Source organism: Mercenaria mercenaria, chromosome 6 (assembly GCF_021730395.1).
Source record: "Mercenaria mercenaria strain notata chromosome 6, MADL_Memer_1, whole genome shotgun sequence".
Classification (NCBI taxonomy): Eukaryota; Metazoa; Mollusca; class Bivalvia; order Venerida; family Veneridae; genus Mercenaria; species Mercenaria mercenaria.
The window spans coordinates 70113691-70135709 of record NC_069366.1 but is presented as its reverse complement, the minus strand read 5'-3'; positions in this window follow the sequence as shown (position 1 = coordinate 70135709).

The following is a 22019-nucleotide window of genomic DNA, read 5'->3' as shown; positions in this document are numbered from 1 at the left end:
CTGGTCTATAGTTCAACACTAAATTTCAATGAAATAATTTGTTCGAGTTCCATAATGCTTTAGATTTTCATCTTAAAAACAGATGAAATGGCTTTCCAAGTAGATGTTATGCATATTTACATGGTTAGAAAAGCACTCCCTACTTCTGGTATTGCATATGAACTCTTATAGTTAGAGTATTAAAGGGAGGTTATACAAAACAATAGAGTCAATAAAACATTCTATCATATTCACGAATATTCAAACCTTTGACAAATTTTAAAGAAAGTTAATATCAAAAATAGGATTTAACAAGAAAGACTGCTGAGTAAAATGCTGTACTGTCCCTTCAACACATCACTAAGGACCTGATGGTTAGTGGTTTTTGAATCTAGGTCAGATAGATAGAGTGCCTTTATTCCTCTGGACAGAAGACTTTTCTCCTTCGACTTCATTAAAGACACAAGAGGTGACACAACAATGCAACATATTTCAGGCAGAATTTTACTATCCGTTGGTAGCTTTGCACAAATGGTGCAATTTCGAATGTTAAGGATTTTCCGCTGCCAGTTGGGGAACAAAAAAATACATCCTTTCCAGATAAATAGCCTTCTACTACTTCTTTCTGATTTTCACGAATATTTGTATATCCTAGTTGTTGTAGTCCATATGCTATTGCTTCTTCCATATTACATACAAAATCTTCATGAAAAAGTTAAAATCACATCCCTTAAACCACTTTTAAATTTATCATTAAATAGGCTTAATTTTAGCTATGATCGAAAAACAATTCTGCACATATAAACTTTCAGATTGATATGATTTTCTGAAGTTGCCAACTACATGTACATGTCTATATATATTAGAATTATTGTTGGTCAGTTTTCAAGCCATATGTTACATTTTGTTACTTAGCACCCTGGTGCACAGCATGTCTTCACTTTGTATCTAAACAGAATCATAATTGATGTAATACATTGCACCATGCCGTTGACAGAGACCACTAAAGTCTAATTAGCATGAATCTGCGATCAGATATGAAATTACAGGGACTATAGATAAGAAAACAATTTTTGTGATTTATAGCAGATATTAATCTATCCTCTAATATAAATTAATAAAAAGTCTTAGAAAGTATATTGAATAAATTGTTTTTAATTCATTCACAAAATGATTTGAAGGTATCTTGAAAAAATATTTCAAAATGTTTTTTTCTTTCAATTTCAAATCTCTTCCCTCATTTTTTCTTATCAAGGATTCAAACAACTCATAAACAGAATTAAATTGATACTATTTTGATAAATACATTTTCTATATATTTCAAATTTAAATTGTATTTTATATACACTTACTGGGATATTTTACAATTAGTGAAAATTGATCCCTCTCTGGCTTATTCACCAAGTCATAAAAGCAAAGCACCTGTTTACTGAACCCTTGGGGCAGTCGGCCAAAGGTTACATTACATCATGAACGTGTCTGCAATGATTTCTAATGAGATAGTGATTATCAGAGGGTATGAAATTTGTCCGGCTCAGGATCGCATTTGTCCAGTCGTTAGAGACAGAGGCTAGAGATATTGTAAATTTTATGAGAAAGTGGTATCAGAGAGGATTTTATGGCCAAGTGCTTTACAGGTAATGACTCTAACGACTGATGCCAGTCTATAAAAGAATATTTATTTATTAAACTTATACATCTTCTGCAACCTAGATAATTTAGATATGTTATACTAGCAGTGATTATAATATTATTGTTCATTTACAAAATTGTCAAGGATTCATTTCTCTTATTAATATAGTTCAAGCGTATATTATAACTAACTTCAGTCGAATTCCTCCCCGTACTGAGTGTGCTCGAACACATCGCCGCTTCTGAACTAGTACAAAACGTGCTACGGTCCGAGTGGTGGAATTCCATCGTCGCATTCGAACTAGTATAAAACGTGATACGGTCCGCATGGAGGAATCCCTTGCCACACTGACACATACAAAAGCATTCGCATCTGAACTAGTACAAAATGCGCTACGGTCCGAATGATGGAATTCCACGCTGCATCCATTTTTCTATTAAAGGAAGGTCGTAATGTTATAATGGAAGTCTATGCAAAGAACTATAAAATAAATTGATTTTTATAGCTCTTTGGTCTATGGGAATAAAACTCGTGGTCTCTAACTTAAGTTTTGACTAATCTGATTTGATACCAGTGCGAAGAAAAAATTCATAAAAATCCAATTTTAAGAAATGCAAGGAAAGCGTATAGCGTGGATATATATTACGTACACTTAGCACTTCATCCTGTGACTTTTCCAGCCTGTCGATTCTATTGTTTCCATGATGAAAACAAGTAAAACTTAAGTTTCGGGACACTGAATTTTGAGGCGAAAATGGCCCAAAATGCACATCTTACGCCACAGTGTTTTTCTGCATATGACTGACCTGAAACTTATGTACATGTTTCAAGTATATATTTGTAAACAGATGAAAATAATGGTTGAAAGAAAAGTATCTCATAACCTTTCACTTTTTTTCGCAAATTTGAGTTGAATCTAGACGGATTCACTGATGGCCGTTTCCGATTCGTCCGACTTCTGTTACCCTAGGTAATATATTAGACCCGACCGACTACACGGAGCTAGGAAAATCGATTCAAGCACTTATTTATTTTACACAGTAACTACTCGTCCGCAGGAATCATTAGTTCTATGAACATCATAATTAACCAGTTGAATATAAATGACTTTAAAATATATCTACCAATTTTATTTAAAAAACGTACCCGGGCCACAATTCCAAGGCAGTGGCTAGGGGTCCGGTAACCGGACCTCAACCCAGTAAACACCTGACGTCGTACCGACGTTGGTTAGACGTTGGTTTTTGGTCTCGACGTCGGCGACCTGAATCCAACGTCTAACCAACGTCATATCTACGACGTCTAATAGACGTCAGACTTAGACGTCTAGAAGACGTTGGAATTAGGTTGGATAGAAAGTCTGATAAATGTTTTTAGTTATAAAACTAACTGGTATAATTTTGCTAGTATAGTTTAAAGATATTTACTTGTTTTCATAAAGGCCTGGACATGCGCTTATTAATAATAGTTCATTCTCACAACAAACATTATATTAATTATGTTACAATATCGCATGAGATTGTCTATTTTCGGAGACGGATTTTTTCACGAACTTTAAACTGTTCAAGATAAAAATGCATTCTATACACATATATAAATTATTCTAAATTCACACAGATCTTCTCTTCTACACATGTTGTCTATTAGTCACACATTCGCGAGATAAGCCTGCATCGGTTTACACAGTCTTCCTGTAATTTGATATTTATTGGGATAAGATAGAGCAAGTTTATAAATACTTTACACAAAGGGACGGATCCGCAACGTGAGTAACAGATTTTAAACATTATACTTATTTTAAAAGTTATACTGATATATATTCCGTATTTTTTTTTTTTTAAAAATGACTTATTTTTGTTTGTTACTTTAAAAAAGCAATTTCATTTAATTACATTTTACGAAGTTATAGAATATTTTTTTCATAGAATTTAAAATATTACATATTTGTTTGGCACGTATTAATTATGCTCTTAGTAATAGCACTAGTATATTTGTATATGTTAAATAATGAAACTGTCAAATTTTATACATTTCAGGTGGAAATGTTGGCGGAGTTGAAGAATCATGCAAAAATGACGAAACTTGAAAGTTTCAATTACTGCATTACTTTTTGGACTATTGTATTAGACTTACGTCGCCGTAATATGAAATAAAGATGATAAAATACATGTGTTGATTATTTGTTTGATTGCAAATTACGTTGAAAATTTGGTCAGATTTTGGTTGAAAAGTGGTTAGATTTAGGTTGGAAAATGGTCGGATTGCGACGTCTAGCCAACGTCAGGATCCGACGTCTAAACGGTTTGCAAATCCAACCAAAATCCAACGTTAATCCGACGTCGGGGTCCGACGTCTATACGACGTCTAACCGACGTCAAATGCCTACTGGGAAGACCCAGAGTCTAGGGGTCCGGTAACCGATCCTCTAGACAACCTCTATATGGCCGTCTACAGGTCCGGTAATCAATATGAATACTGAATATGGTATCTAACAAGACTCAGCTTAGCCAAAGGTTCCTTCTAGTGCATATATGCAATACTTGGTATTTTAAGAAAATCCGTTTTTAATGTTTAATATGATAGTGATGAAAAATCTTTTTTGTTACTTTATGCATATTTGACCACAATATAAACTCGATATACATTATTTCTATCACATTTAACGTATTCGCGTAGTGACTGCACAATATAAACAGAACTAAGATAACTAGGTTAAACAACACCCTAACCTTTAAAGTCAGTATATAGAATACACTCAGTGCGTGCGTATACATGCAATATGTGGGAATTAATATATGCGTATTAAATTCTTCAACACACGCGAGAACCTGCATATATACACACAAAAATTTTACACACATGCATTTACAAGTGGTAATCAGATTCCTTTGACAGTGCCCTTGTATCCATTACCTGATTAGTCAAGTGTGAAACATCAACCATATTTGTTCCTTCTCAAGAGAAGAAGAGACAATGAGAGGAGACTATATTTTATTCATCAAAAACAGCAGATGGTTAAAATTTTGCTCTCGTTTATTTTCATTTGTTTTAAAAAAATCTGTAAAAAATATCCTTTTGGAAGCAAAGAATGCAAAGAAGAATAATAGCAGACTCGGTTTGATTGAGACTGTTCATGAGAGGTAATGAAATGTGCAGCACCTCTCATGCCCCCTAGATGGCACCGACTTAAGCGGAACTCTATCACACATATGTTGAATGGACTCCATGATCCTAAAGGACCGGAAAATACATTGCAAGTTAAAGGTAAACAGAAGCATGATTTATTATTCATTAATCCTGAGATAAACACGATCTCGAATTAATTAGATAAATTATTAATAGATCTATTATTTAGCATTTTGTTTGGATTGATTGCCGTAATGGAAACTTTTATCAAATTCCTGTTTTTCTCGGGATTGAAGAATTAAAATAATAAACTTATGCTTTTCTTTAGTATTTTAGACTTGGAGCTTGCTCATAAATTGTTAAATTCGTTACTACTTAACGGTGACTGACGGTGTTAAGCGTTTATATTCAATATGTCTCCAACCCTAGTGATAGCTATTAATTAAAATATTTACAAAATACACGTACTGTAACAACTTTATGACAACTAATCAGTTCACAGCACATCTGATTTTAGGTGATACCTGTATTATTTATTTTGTTGGGTTTAACGTCGCACGGTCATACGGCGACTTTCCAGCTTTGATGGTGGAGGAAGTCCGTGCATTATGTCATCATGAGCGGGCACCTGGGTAGAACCACTGACCTTCCGTAAGCCAGCTGGATGGCTTCCTCACATGAAGAATTTACCGCCCCGAGTGGGGATCGAACCCACATCGACGAGGGGCAAGTGATTTCAAGTCAGCGACCTTCATCGTGCCTTTATTAAGAAATTTTTTAATGAGTACACATTTGTGTCTTTTTTTCACTGTCAGTTTCTTAATTCATTTACTTTTACAAATGTAATCTGATTTTAGAATATCAGTCTTGATTGCCCACTCATCTTTTAATATGTTTGTAACTATGCAATGTATGACTTTTTCTGAAGGTACTAATGCTTTTAACTCTATAATCATATGTTTATTAATTTGAATTCAGGCTTACCTATTATCTATAGATTGTTTGTTAGACATAGACATAGACATAGACAACACTTTAATTATTTCATCTTCAAATCATATTACATGATGTATGAGCGAACAGTTGCTCTATATACAAAACAAATATACGTGACATGGTGTTATTAATTTCAATTCTAAAATATGCTATATAATAGAATTACATTTTCACTGATTGGACTGTTTTGGGAGTAAGGGCACGGCCACAGTACAGCAAATAAATATTTTACAGTACTGCGAATGTGTCTCAAGCCCCATCCCAGTCCTACACGCAAAACAAATACCATTTTTCTGATTATGATCTTTTTGGAGCTTTTTGGAGCATTTCGGCAGCGGGAAAGGGAAACTATAACTTTTGAAAGACTATATTCAACTAAGGTATTTTGTTTTCTAAGTATAGAATACACAAGTCACGTGACAATGTGTATTGTCTGGATCACTGGGTCAAAATGGGGGCAAGGGACAGTAAATTTGAAAACTCCACAACTCTGCGCTGATACCAGTGCGAAAAAAATCATAAAAAATCCAATTTCGACAAATTCAAGGCAATTCTTTAGCGAATGTCTCGCATAGACATAGCACTTCATTATGTGACATTTTCAGTCTGCCGATTCTGTTGCTTCTGTGATAAAAACGAGTAAAACGCAGGTTTCAGGACACTAAATTTTTACACAAAAATGGCCCAAAATGCACTCCTTGCGCGACCTGTACCGTATTATCTGCAAATGACTGACCTAAAACACATGCATATTTTTAAAGCATGTGGCCAGACGGAAATAATGGTGGGAAGAAAAGTATCACATAACCGTTTACTTTTTCCGCAAATTTGAGCTGAAGCTGGATGGATGGAGGACCGTTTCCAATTCGTCTGACTTCCGTTACCTCAGGTAAAGTTTTAGACCCGGCCGTCTACATGGAGCTAGGAAAATCGATACATGCACATATTTATTTTACACAATAATCACTCGTACGCAGGAATCCTTAGTTCTATAAACATCATAAATAACCAGTTGAATATATATGCCCGTAAAGTACATATGTCTATTTTATTTAAAAAACGTACCCGGGCCAAATGCGAAACTGGCCCCTGCCACTAAAGCTATTAAAACGTTTGAATGACTACACATGGGCGTGTTTATCGGTGCGTTCGCGCAATTGATTGGTTCTCTTGGTAAAAACATGTGCACTGACAGTGGAAAGGTGACCTGGTGTTTGTTTTGTTAGAAGTAAGGATTATAATAATATTCAATCATTGTGGATTATTAATAATACAGAGTGGAGTATCATTGGATGTCAAAAGATGCATTAGTAAGTTGATTAGAAATATTATTATGGTCATCATTTTAAACACTTTGTAACAAACGCACAAAGCACTTGGGCGACAATGATGTGCTGGGTTTCAGCTGTCATTAAGAAGCTAAATGGGCACATATTCAAAGAGCAAGTGCAGACATGTGCTTGAAAATAGCATTTCAGTCGGCATGTGCTTTGTCTGAATTAAATTACTCAATTGCAATTAACAGTTGTAGGATAGGTGCGAAGTAACGCGGTCCTGACCAAAGTTCCGGGAGCACGCACCCAAGGCCACAGCTAGGGATACCCAGCACGACATGAGTCTCCATGGTCACATGGATTCCCATGCCATGCCGCATCCCTAGCCCGCCACCGGGCCCGCGCCTCGTCACCAGTGACACTAGCGCATCACTTCGCACCTGCATAAATGATTATGAAGACATGTAGAATATAACTTTGAGGTACCATCATAAAAGGAAACAATCGAATGTTTGCATCGATCATCAAGCATTACGAATTCAGAAAAATGTAAGTTAAAGGATGGTGTTGTTTTGTCGTAAAATAGCTTATATTAGCTGGTGTTAAATTGTTTGATAAAATGACGTTAATAAAGATTATCTTATCTTATAACTGATAAAACATCTCCCTAGCAATTACCGTAAATACATCGGTGATACAGTTACCGGACTCCTCGCCCCTGGCTTCCCAATTCGAAACTGTCACTTTAAGAGCAAGGAAAATTCACATTTCTGGAGCTACAGGCTTCAAATTTGGACTGCCTGCATATTATTGTGTTCTGAATTGAAATTTGACATTGATTTTTACCGATTACCTATTATTTTAATATTTCACATTCGAGAATCCTCAATTTAATGATATAATAAACAAGATCTGTCCGTAAGACAGCCAGTGCTCGACTATTCGAATCGTTGTCACAGAAGCAGGGATATTAATCTAATGTTAAAATATCTGTAGAGTTTCAACAAAAACTTTAACAAGAAGTTTTCTAAGTCCATAAGGGGGCTTAATTTGCCCAAAATACAAGTCACGAGTTATGAGACTTGATGCAAAACTTATGTCCAAACGTGTGTGTGTTGGGGGGGGGGGGGGGGGGGGGGGGGGGGGGGGGGGGGGGGGGGGGGGGGGGGGGGCGGGGGGACAAAAACGTAACAGAAGTTTCTAGTCCTGAAGGGGGCTTATTTGAAATACAAGTCAAGTTATGAGACTGATGAAAACTTATGTCAACGGGTTGTGTGGGGGGGGGGGGGGGGAGGGGGGCGGCATATTTGCCCAAAACAATGTCAGAGTTATGGGACTTGACCAGTAAGGTTGGTCTATATGCCTTTAAGTAATAGCTATATGATTTTCTAAGTCCAAAAGGGGGCATAATTTGGCCAAAATTCAAGTCAAAGTTATTGGACTTGATGCTATCAACTAGTTTTATAACCCCGAAGATACACGTGAAGTTTCATTTCAATATCTGCATCAGTTTTGGTGATAGTAACTTGCACGCAAAACTTTAACCAGAATTTTCTAAGTCCAAAAGGGGGCATAATGTGGCCAAATTGCATGTCAGAGTTATTGGACTTGATGCTTTCACCTAGTGTCATAACCCCGAAGACACATGTGAAGTTTCAACTCAATATCTGTATCAGTTTTGGAGACAGGAACTTGCATGTAAAACTTTAATCAGAATTTTCTAAGACCAAAAGGGGACATAGTTTGCCAAAAATACATGTCAGAGTTATGCGACTTGACCAAATGAGGTTGGTAATAGACCTAGAAAAAGAAAAAATAAGTTTAAAAGCTATAATTATGCTTTTAAATGATAGCCATATGTACTTGCAAAACTTTAACCAGGATTTTCTAAGTCCCAAAGGGGGGTTAATTTGGACAAATTGCATGTCAGAGTTATGGGACTTGATGCTATCACCTAGTTTCATAAACCCGAAGACATATGTGAAGTTTCAATACAATATCTGCATTAGTTTTGGAGATAAGAACTTGCATGTAAAACTTTAACCAGAATTTATAAGTCCAAAGGGGGGGGGGATAATTTGGCCAAAATACATATCAGAGTTATGGGACTTGATCCAGTGAGGTTGGTTATTGGGTTATTGACCTACAAAAAGAAAAAATAAGTTTCAAAGCTATATGCATTTAAATGATACTTGCATGCAAAACTTTAACCAAGGTGTGACGACGACACCGCCGCCGACGCCAGGGTGAGTAGAATAGCTAGACTATTTTTAGAATAGTCGAGCTTAAAACTAATTGAATATCTATATATATATATTGTTTCTTATGTGAAGAGCTTAAAATTGTCATGGTTTAAACGTGCTGTTAGTGGAAAAAACTTAAAATGTTATATACTACTGGATGATATTCTGAATATTGAAAAGTTGTTTAATTGTGGTAAAACATATATAGAAACTGTACATAGAATATTGACAAATGCATTTTGGAAAGATGTTTTGCAAGCTTATGTTGACTTTGTGCATGTATTACCAATTGACTGTATTGAAAGATTTCATGAAATGCCTTTGTTTTATAACCACAACTTTCTTATTGGCAATAACCCGGTGTTTTTTAAAGCTTGGTATGATAAGGGGGTTAGATATGTAAAAGATTTGTTGGATACAAATGGAAGGTTTTTAAGTAGACAGCAATTTGAACAAAATACAGGATTGAAAATCAATTTCCTACAGTATGAAGGAATGCTTAAAGCTGTTAAAACATTTTATAAAAAGTACCAAGGGACAATAATATGAAAACAGAGTCTACCCCCCTGTTCCCTATAATTCCTTGTTATGTAAAACCTTTGATAACTTGTAATAAGGGAACTTCAGTGATGTAGATATATTTATAGACAATACAGATACTCCAACTTGCCAAGACAGGTGGAAGATAATTTTAAAATTGAACCAATAGAATGGAAATACTTACATAGCTGGGTGTTTATTCTTACAAAAGATACATATCTACAGTGGTTCCAAACCAGATTGATACACAGAATATTAGCTACAAATATATTATTACACAAGATGAACATTACACCAGATTCTAATTGTTCTTTTTGTAAGACCGATACTGAAACTTTAATCCACCTGTTTTTGGGAATGTCCAATAATAGAAAAGTTTATATTAGAAACCAAGAATTATGTTATAACTTTTGATCGAGACTTTCAGATTGATTGCAAAACCTTCATTTTAGGAAATTCTAAAAAGAACTTTGAACATTATAACATTTTTTGCCTGGAAGTAAAAAGATATATTTATATGTGCAAAAGAAAAGGTTGTATTCCATCCCTAAATGGATTGAAGGGAAGTCTAAAGTTAGCCTTGTCAATTGTTAAAGAAACAAAAATATCAGAAGATAAAAAGGAAAATTGGTCTTTGTTAAAAAGAATATGTGAATGAGTTTGTATTTATTTTGTATTTATTATAAGAAGTGTTAGTAAGCTGTACAGAACTTTACTTCTTCTATACCAGTGTACCAGTGTCTTAAGGTCTTAAGTTATACCTGTCTTGCTAGAATGTAATATGACTTTTCATTTGAATGTTTATCTCCTAACATATAAGGTACAAATACATCAACATTATATTGCTTGTTTGATACAGATTAACTAGTGTCTTTTATTATGTGTCTTTCATATTTTGTATATATTGCACTCTTTGTACGGTGTGTTCCCGTGGAGTGCCCCGATCCACGCACACCTATGGACGGGGAAAATAAAGATGTATTGAAAAAAAAAAAAAAATTGAATATCTATATGAATATTTTGTGCCTATTTAACTTTCACTTGTGTACGCAGTGTAACAGTCAGTTTCAGCTATAATATTTTAACAGTGATTGACCGTTTTTACCGTTTTGTGTAAGTATTATAAAATATATAAAGCCCTTTTTCATGATTACGATTTTGGCAGATTTTTGTCAATGAAATACCTGTTAACTAGCCTGGTTCCCTGGCTGCATGGTTATCTTTTAAATTTTAAGTCTCTAAAATAGCACATTTTATCTGATGGCTGAACCATACCTATGTTCGGAGCCAGGGGCAATAAAAATGTCAATGTAGAAACAACCTTCCTGTAAATAAGAACACACATAGGGACGGGAGCCAGGTGAGCTGGTAAAAAAAATGATGAAAGTTCGGGAATTAGCAACAACCATCACATGGTTTTTTCAGCTGTTTTATAGCCATTATTCGGCTATATTCCCAATGCGAAAAAGTATGTGTTTTTCCCAAAATGAGTGCAAAAATTCCCAATCTACATTCGGAAAAAATTCCATCAAAATTGCACAAACATTGACCAAATTATAGACAATTTTGTAATGGAAGTATGTTAAAGAGGTTGCACAGTGTGAAACAAGTGTATGAGGTAGTGCTTGAACACATCCTTACTATATCCTATGGGACTAAATATTTACCAATCTGGAACATTTACGCGTCAAAATTCCCAATTTTGGGGTTAAAAGCTACGTTCCCAAGTTAGCTAGAAAAAAACCTGCACTACTTTTTTGTTAGTTTTGATTTCAAAATGGAAATTATTTTTTTAAACTCTTGTGTACATGAATGACAAATCAATGGTGTTTGTGAACATGAAATTTACTGAGGAAATTTTATTGGGTTTGCCTAAATTTTGACACATAAACTTTTCACAGTTTTTAGCAAAAGCAAAGAAGTATAAAAGCTCTTTGGCAAAAGTAACAGTAGCGAATTGCTTCTTTTCTCCTACATGTATTTGATTTATTTCAATTTGACTTAATCATCTATTTTAAAGGTTTGGTCAACTAATGGATTTGTTCTAATCATTTACACTCATTGTTGTTCACCAGTTCTTAATACACATCAGATTTTCACTCAAAGTATTTTTAAACTTTGATTTCCCTATCCTGGTGCAGCCCAATCAAGATAGCATTATTTTAGCATTTAAGTATAAATTCAATAAACACATTTTCCCTAAAGAATGATATGAATATAAGCACTATTGTAATAAACTTGTCAAATATTTGGATTGACCAGTTCATATTTTGCCAAACTGCATTAGAAATGCAAGTTTATAAAATTATTATTACCTCCCTTTGTCTATTTTGGTCGTGCGACGAAGATAGACTGAAAATGAATTCATTCCGAAGCTATATGTTGTTTTAAAACTTTACTTTTGTTTCTGGACAGGTAGTTGAAATATTCCAATATTTACAACATGCAAATGCAAAACTAGAAATTATATTGAAATCAAAATAAATAATCCACTTTTTAAACATTTTGTATTGAAGGGAGATAATTGCAAAATTTCAAAAAAAGTAGTAATAAATTATACAGTTCTGATATGAATGTAACTCTATGTAAATAAATGGGTCATTTTGTTGGGTCATTTTGTGCCTTAAATAAATCTCTTAACAGAATATATGAAAACTGAAAAATGTCAGAAAATGTTGCTCAAATGTGACTGACCACCTTTAAAGATAAATTTCCCTAATGTCTTTAGAGAGATTACACAGCCATTCAGTAAAACAATGAAAATGAAATTTTAGCCCCGTTCAAATACATAAATATAGTACTTTCACTTCGGAAAACAGTGTATAGTTTCAAATCTGCACAGTTTCCAGTCTTTGAAATATTTCAGTACATAATGAGGAAAACTGTGGGAAAATGTCCTGGGATTTCTAGAGTACTTTCCATGGACAACTATCCATGGACGTCCATCAACAATTTTCAGGAGTTATTCCGTAGTTATCCAAGGACAATTTTCTGCAGTTGTCCAGGAAGTTCTGCTGACAGTATTATTCAATAGAAATAATTATGTGATTTATGAGACTTTTTTGTGGTTCCTGTATAGTGAGCAATTATACAAGCTAGCAATACAGTTTTATTGCATGTGATGACTTTGCAGTTTCAAACTCTATATGATATGTATTAACAAGGAAAGTGTATCTTTTGTAATTAATACACTTTTGCCAGTGAAAAGTGGATGATAACATCTATTTTATTAATATGCATGTTATTTATAAAATCTTTATGATTAGCCTTTGGTTACTTTAGCATCCACTGTTTATGCTATGTAATGATTAACACAAAGACACATGCATGTTTTGAATTAGCATAATTACAAATTGAAGTATTCTTCCATTAGTCACTTATGTAAACAAACTTACATGAGCAATTTATAGATTAGCCCAAAGATTAACTTTGAATTGCATTAGGCGTAAAAAATGTTTGTTTCATGTAACAAAATTAAAACAAATTAAGGTAGATAGGTTACTTGGAGTTTTTTTATTAAGTGGGAATTATTTTTGTGTCAAAAAATGAATACAAATAGGCCCCTAAGGGAGTTATGCCTTTAGACCATCACTGACCATGTTTAAAGCATAAAAAGTGTAGTTTGGCAACTTTTTGTTACAATTTTGTAAAGAAAATCTCTAGTGCCATAAAACCATTTTGGGTCGGGCCAAAAATTTTGGGTAGGTCTGGATACCGGTAACATTTTTGTAACGCCTTACCTCTCATAGCAAATTTTCACAAATTTCTACACAAAAGATCAGTTGATCTATTTTTAAGATAGCTAGTTGGGTTGGCTGAACCTCATCAAAATCTGGTATTCTCAGTTTAAAGCATATTGTTTTCTTATGTGTTTAAAATTCATCTGGAAATGACAAGAGTTATTTTGCAGATTTAAACGACCATGAAGTTGTTCTAAGTGTTACATTTTTTTACAGTATCCGTGAATATTCCATGAACATTTTGAAAGATGTTAAGAGTGATTTCCAGAGATGTCCATGGAAAATCTTTGCAAACACTCTGGACATGTTATATAACAGGTTACTTTTAATTGAAAATACCAACTTTCCAAGAAAGTTTTGCATTTGTCCGCAGATTTTCCATAGTTACTCTGGAATATGTACAGCCAAATTATAATCAATCAAAATTTAAATATTATATTGTGCAGAATAACAGATAAGTTTTCAGAGTGAGTTGGTTATTACCCCACAGGTGAGGTCTTTAAGGTTGAAAACAGAATTTGGTATTCTAAAACACATACCCCATGATCCCCAGATTCTAATTTGGCCTAAAGATCATTAAGATAAACATTATTTCCAATTTAAGTTTCATGAAGATAGGTAATAAATGTGACCTCTTGAGTGTTAACAAGCTTTTCCTTTGATTTCACTGGGTGACCTAGTTTTTGATCCCACACGACCCAGTTTCGGACATGACCTAGAGATCATAGAGACAAATATTTTGACCAGGTTTCATGAAGATAGAATAACAAATGAGGCGTCTACAGTGTTAACAAGTTTTTCTTGTGATCTGAACAAGTGACCTAGTTTTGGACCCCTAGATAAACATACTGACCAAGTTTCATGAAGATAGGGTCATAAATGTGGCCTCTAGATTGTTAACAAGCTTTTCCTTTGATTTGGCCGGGTGACCTAGTTTCTGATCCCGCATGACCCAGTTTCAAACTTGGCCTAGGGATCATCAAGGTAAACATTCTGACCAAGTTTCATGAGTTCCCATTCAAACCCCACCCTGCTCTCATGCCTAATGCCTATGCATTGTATGTTTTTTTTCTTCAAAGTTTTTCTTTTATAGTAATGGCAAACGTTCAATACTGATACATTATGGCCATGTGTGGGGTGTAAGAGGAGGTAAAAGACTGTCAGGTTTCCTAGGCTACTCAATCCACCTACTGCTTCCTAACAGTTGTGATTAAAAAGGTGCAAAAACCTAACACTGGCCTTGAAATTTTTCAGAGATGATTTCATGTATCCCATCCACCTCTACTCTAATCCCATCCACCTCTACTCAACTTCCAAACTACCAAAACCCTTAAACAGCTTGTCTTGTTCTAGTATAAGCCACTGTAACTATGTATTTGCATTTCTAAATTGTTTCATGAAAATCATGTATAATTCCCTATTCTGGAGACCAAATTCAGCCTGTATTTTGCAGTGAACAATGTTGGTTAGCCTATGTGGTCCCTATTATTAATTCATAAATTTGTAAAGGTATACAATACCCTGAATTACCCATAAAACACATTTCTTTCATCCCTAAATTTTATATCCAGAGATTGCTTCAAAGCCTAAATCATGTAAAGCCAAGGAGGCAATAGTAAAATATAATTGTAACACATACCTTTATTTTTTCCTATTAAACTGATGCAAACATCTCACATGTAATTAGGTCATCTTTCTTAGTTTACCAAAACTTACTAAATCCAAAATCTATGCACAGCAAGTAGAGTAGTAATGTTTGTGTACACTAAGTCATGAAAATTAACACATAACTGTTCATTTATCGCTCATCCATACAAATGGTACAAAGTATGTCCAGGGGGTACATAATAGGAGATTGAATGAATAATAAGTTAATAACTATTATGTTGAAATATGTATTAAACCCCTACAAAACAAGGTTTTGAGAGTATATTGGAATCACTGTATAATTATGTCTATTTATCTGTCCCAAATTATCTAAGAGGTCATCCATTTGAAATTGGAGGGAGTTCTACGGGAATAGGGAGTTTTATAGAAAAAAGTACAACTTGATTTGCTTGAAATTATTCTAGCTTTTACATCTTTGAACTTAAAAATAAAATTGGTATTTAAATCTATGGTGGCGTATTTCTGCCAGCGAAGTTTTCTATAAAGATTAATTATCTAAATAGCTGAAAGTTTCCTGGAAATGTTGCTGCAAAATTTACGTAAGTATCTCGATATTAGCAAGATAAAGCTATCTAGATACTTACAACAATTATCTTGATATTTCTAACTTTCCTGAAAACTTTTAATATTTCGATAGCCAAAAGTTTCCTGGAAATAAAAAGCATTTGTTGAAAACAATAATTTATTGCCTAATGTTTTCAGAAAAATGCATAACTTTTCTAGAACGTTTAGAATGTTATCATAATTATTACCAAGCATTTCGTGGCAGTTTCAAGCATTAACGTGAAATTGTGTGCTAAAAGTTATTTAATATTTTCAGGAAACAATTGAAATATGTATGAAATATTATGTTTTGCTGAAATGTTTCAGAAAAATGCTCTAATTTCTTGGAAAGTTTACAATATTATGGTGATAGCTGTCTATAGCTATCTGTGAAAGAAATATGCCACTATGCAAATCCAGAAAAGACTAGATGTGTGATCACAGGACACTGTAGCCCCAGCTTCCCATCATTGTAAGGTTTAGGAAACCAGTTTATTATCTATAATTGATATCAACGATTCAGGAAACACATTCTTATCTTTGTATAAGGATCTGTCAGTAAATAAAATGTTAATAATTTCCAGATGAGTATAAATTCCACACGATAACCAAACGATATGAGCCGTGCCATGAGAAAACCAACATAGTGGGTTTGCGACCAGCATGAATCCAGACCAGCCTGCGCATCCGCGCAGTCTGGTCAGGATCCATGCTGTTCGCTTTTAAAGCCTATTGGAATTGGAGAAACTGTTAGCGAACAGCATGGATCCTGACCATACTTCGCGGATGCGCAGGCAGGTCTGGATCCATGCTGGTCGCAAACCCACTATGTTGATTTTCTCATGGCACGGCTCATATCATGTTTGATAATTATGATTTTTCTTCGTTAAAACATTTCAAGACAGAAAATATTTTGTACAACATTACAATATGCACTTTAAATACCTTCTGTCATTGACAACCTTTTTGAGTTCAAAGTGCACGAGAACCATAAAAATCAAACATAATATAAATTGTGCAGGAGCAGTATATGGTATATTCATATTAAATAATAAGCATGGTGTTCATAATTATCAAACTGCTCAACTATCACACTTTTTCTAAAACATTTGTATTACCTTGGTATATTAATATCACATAACATTATCAATTATTTAACCCTTATCATGCTAGGCAGGATTGATTCTGCCTTTGTGACCAGTGTAGATCATGATCATCCTGCCCATCTGTGCAGTCTGATCATGGTCTGCACTGTTCGCCATTCAGTCAGTATCTCCCATTTTAACCGTTAATGGTACTGTCCAAATTAGAAGATGGATAGAAATTTAGCAGCAGTAGGTTTAAAGTAATAAAAGCTAGATAAAAGAACATGAGAGTTAAAATTATAATTTTCTACGTGAAGTATTTTATTTGTGGTTGGAGTGGTATGAGGGGGAAGATACTAAATCTACACCCTCCCCACAAAAGAATGCTAAGTGCATAACTACACATGCTGAATGATATTCCTATAAATTTGATGACTCCATGTGAAAAACTTTTGTAATACAGGCAACACATAATTTCAGGCTCTTAATGAGGGCTGACCATTCGATATTCTGGGTGGGGCTTGGGATTTTTCGGGGGGAAATCCTGACTCATTTTGCTTGAAAAAAATATTCCTGCTTCAGCATATTGAAATTCTGGCTCCAAGTCAATTTTTTTTTTAATTATTTCTATTACTCTGAAGTTTAGCCAATATTCTTCGCTTTGAAGGTAATATTGTATAATTAAATAATAAAGTTAGTATATACACTTAACAACTTAAAACCATCAAAGAAAACTGAATAAAGTTTTCAGAAAATTCAGAACAATTTATAAAACATGATCATTTGATACAAAATGAACAATGAAAATTAAGTTTAAAAATAACAGATTTTACCACTATATAATCTGACGAAACCCCTGTTTTTTAAAGTCGTTTTAGTCAATAATTATGCTGTTAAAGTAACGCGAATTTAGTTAATGGTTTTCATTTAGAAATATACTTGCAAATTAATATAATAAATTGAATTTTGGATTTTTATTTATAATCACTGTCATTAATATATTTTAATGTGAGTTCATGATGCATGCTTAAAAATTTTGCTCATGTTAGCATTGCTTTATTTTTCTGAGAAAATGTTTTGAATGAGGCACGTGAAACTTGTGCTGACTGGTAAGTAATACATATATTTTCTAAGATTAGAAATAGAAATGGTTAAATTCGTGGACATTTGAAGCAATCATTAGGAAAGTTCTTTGATATTATAAAATGGCGAAAATGTCAATCCAGGAAAGAGCAAGAGCGATTCGTCTAAATTTGAAGGTGGTGCGAGTTACAATGTTGTAAGTGTTCATTTACTTATTTTTCGCTGGTAATGATTATTTCGTTTTTGATCGGATGTTTTAAAACCTAAAATCTAATCTTATGCCATGTTCAAAAATTTGTATATTTTATACACTTTTGGGTTGCAAGAATGCTGAACATGTACCGCACCTCAGTAATACATCTGTTGCGTAATGATTATACAGAACGAAAGCCTCTGTCCATGACCTGCCCAGACAACCCAAAGCATGTTTTACTACTAGAAACCAGGACAGAAACATTCTGAATATACACCCTCAAGACAGGTTATAGTTGGAATGCATGGTTGCCCTATCAGCGCTCAGACTGTGTGTAGAAGGTTGAGGGAAAATGGTGTGCCCTGCACAAAACTGGTTTCTGGAATGACAATGGCAACACACTGGCCGGAAACTGGAAAGAGACTGGCTATTGGATGGCCTCACTGACAACAAAACTGGCAACAACATGATATGATACTGGTACTACACATTCCATTTCTGGCAATAAACTGGCACTAGTGTCAATGATAGCTTAAGCTCTTAGACTATGATATATTTTTTTACATTTTCATAATTGAGTGTAGTGAACTGAGCCAGTCTATATATCTTATGTCCAATATCATAGTCTAGTACAATTCAAAAATTCACAACCCTTAAATCAAACAAATTCAAGAATTGACTGCAGTCTAACCGATATAAATAAGTGGTTTACTGCCACATGTTTGTGCAACTCATTGAGACCATCTGGTAGCTGGGATAGTTGAGTTGAAATTTGTATCAGAGAATTTCATTTCCCTGTGCTTGGTACTTGAAGTTAGAAAAGAAAATCTGAAAGATACACATTTCCTATGGCCTGTCATAAAATGGACATAAGGATATGTCCGCCCTGTATGTATACATGAGATTTTAACACAGAGGAAGGTAGCTGGTTGATGGAAAGAAGTAAAAACTTACTAGAAAAAAGGAAAATAAGGGAAAATACACCCCCCCCCCCTTTAAAATTGCAGTCAAAGTAGGTTTATAGTAGGAATTGAATACTCTTCAAAAAGGAGGTACTCTAATATGGGCCTAATACCTTAAATCTTCTGTTTGACGAACGTGGAACTAGATATAACCTTCACACATAAGCACGACTGTCATTGCCAACAACGCGGTCTACATGACTTTCGTCAGAAAAAAATAACTTAGTCCCACCTATTACATAATTTCATAAACCCATCTTCTCTTTTCACGACACCAGGCAGGGCGTTGATGTCTGTTTACCTTTTTCACAACTACCTGCTTCTTTGTCTCTACCTTCATTACACTTAGCAGTTTAATTTCGCTTAAACTAGACTAGATTGCTCCTGTTCATTTTCACAAGCCTTTCTGACTGCCAAAAATCCCCATCTGTCTTTCACAACTTTAGGTCTCCCACTTCTACTTTCTAGCAAGGTTTTCCACTGGCACTGACCCTGTTCCCGAGAATTTTTTAATAGATCTAACACTTGAAATTGTAGATGTCATCGTAATATCTTACTAATTTTACAATTTCTATATCCATTTCTATTCTATCACTTCTTAATTCAGTACCTTTCCTGTCCATTTTATAAACAGTTAAAACACGCTGAATAAATTTACATAAAGCCTTAAAATGACAACTTAAATTACGTCACAACTAAGATATGACATCACTCTAGCTAAAGATATTAAAGCTATTGTTTCAGCTCAAGGTAGATACATCTGAGGCTTCATTAAATACAGCAACATTAAATTAATTAATTACATAACTGTACCTCACGCAGATGCCGCCTAACCAACTGTTGTTGTTTTTTTACACATAATTTCGAAACTTATCTTGTTCCGAGATCACAGACCGAACTCCAGCACAGTGTTACTTCCCCTTATCGGTACAGTAGATGATTGTTTGACAATATTCCTGCCCGGAGGTTGATCACAGACACTTGGCGGTCCTGCTACCTTGCTGTTACTTGTTACCTGTTACTATAGTAGCGGCTATCTGCTCCTTTTTTCCTGCTACCTCGCTGCTACTTGTTACCTGCTACTATAGTAGCGGCTAGCTGCTACCTTTCCCTGCTACCTCGCTGCTACTTGTTACCTGTTACTATAGTAGCGGCTAGCTGCTACTTGTTACCTTTTACTATAGTAGTGGCTATCTGCTCCTTTTCTCCTGCTACCTTGCTGCTACTTGTTACCTGTTACTATAGTAGCGGCTATCTGCTCCTTTTTTCCTGCTACCTCGCTGCTACTTGTTACCTGCTACTATAGTAGCGGCTAGCTGCTACCTTTCCCTGCTACCTCGCTGCTACTTGTTACCTGTTACTATAGTAGCGGCTAGCTGCTACTTGTTACCTTTTACTATAGTAGTGGCTATCTGCTCCTTTTCTCCTGCTACCTTGCTGTTACTTGTTACCTGTTACTATAGTAGCGGCTATCTGCTCCTTTTTTCCTGCTACCTCGCTGCTACTTGTTACCTGCTACTATAGTAGCGGCTAGCTGCTACCTTTCCCTGCTACCTCGCTGCTACTTGTTACCTGTTACTATAGTAGCGGCTAGCTGTTACTTGTTACCTGCTACTATAGTAGCGGCTGGCTGCTACCTTTCCGTGCTACCTAGCTGTTACTTGTTACCTGCTACTAAAGTAGCGGCTAGCTGCAACTTTTCCCTGCTATCTTGCTGCTACTTGTTACCTGTTACTATAGTAGCGGCTAGCTGCTCCTTTTCTCCTGCTACCTTGCTGTTACTTGTTACCTGTTACTATAGTAGCGGCTAGCTGCTACCTTTCCCTGCTACCCTGCTGCTACTTGTTACCTGTTACTATAGTAGCGGTTAGCTGCTCCTTTTCCCCTGCTACCTTGCTGTTACTTGTTACCTGCTACTATAGTAGCGGCTAGCTGCTACCTTTCCCTGCTACCTTGCTGCTACTTGTTACCTGTTACTATAGTAGTGGCTAGCTGCTCCTTTTTCCTGCTACCTCGCTGCTACTTGTTACCAGCTACTATAGTAGCGGCTAGCTGCTACCTTTCCCTGCTACCTCGCTGCTACTTGTTACCTGCTACTATAGTAGCGGCTAGCTGCTACCTTTCCCTGCTACCTTGCTGCTACTTGTTACCTGTTACTATAGTAGTGGCTAGCTGCTCCGTTTTTCCTGCTACCTTGCTGCTACTTGTTACCTGTTACTATAGTAGCGGCTGGCTGCTACCTTTCCCTGCTACCTTGCTGCTACTTGTTACCTGTTACTATAGTAGTGGCTAGCTGCTCCTTTTTTCCTGCTACCTTGCTGCTACTTGTTACCTGTTACTATAGTAGCGGCTAGCTGCTACCTTTCCCTGCTACCTTGCTGCTACTTGTTACCTGTTACTATAGTAGCGGCTAGCTGCTACCTTTCCCTGCTACCTTGCTGCTACTTGTTACCTGTTACTATAGTAGTGGCTAGCTGCTCCTTTTTTCCTGCTACCTCGCTGCTACTTGTTATCTGCTACTATAGTAGCTGCTAGCTGCTACCTTTCCCTGCTATCTCGCTGCTACTTGTTATCTGCTTCTATAGTAGCGGCTAGCTGCTACTTGTTACCTGTTACAATAGTAGCGGCTAGCTGCTACCTTTCCCTGCTACCTTGCTTCTTCTTATTACCTGCTATTATAGTAGCGGATAGCTGCTACCTCGCTGCTACTTGTTACCTGTTTCTATAGTAGCGGCTAGCTGCTACTTGTTACATTTTACTATAGTAGCGGCTAGCTGCTACCTTTCCCTGCTACCTCGCTGCTACTTGTTACCTGTTACTATAGTAGCGGCTAGCTGCTACCTTTCCCTGCTACCCTGCTGCTACTTGTTACCTGTTACTATAGTAGCGGTTAGCTGCTCCTTTTCCCCTGCTACCTTGCTGTTACTTGTTACCTGCTACTATAGTAGCGGCTA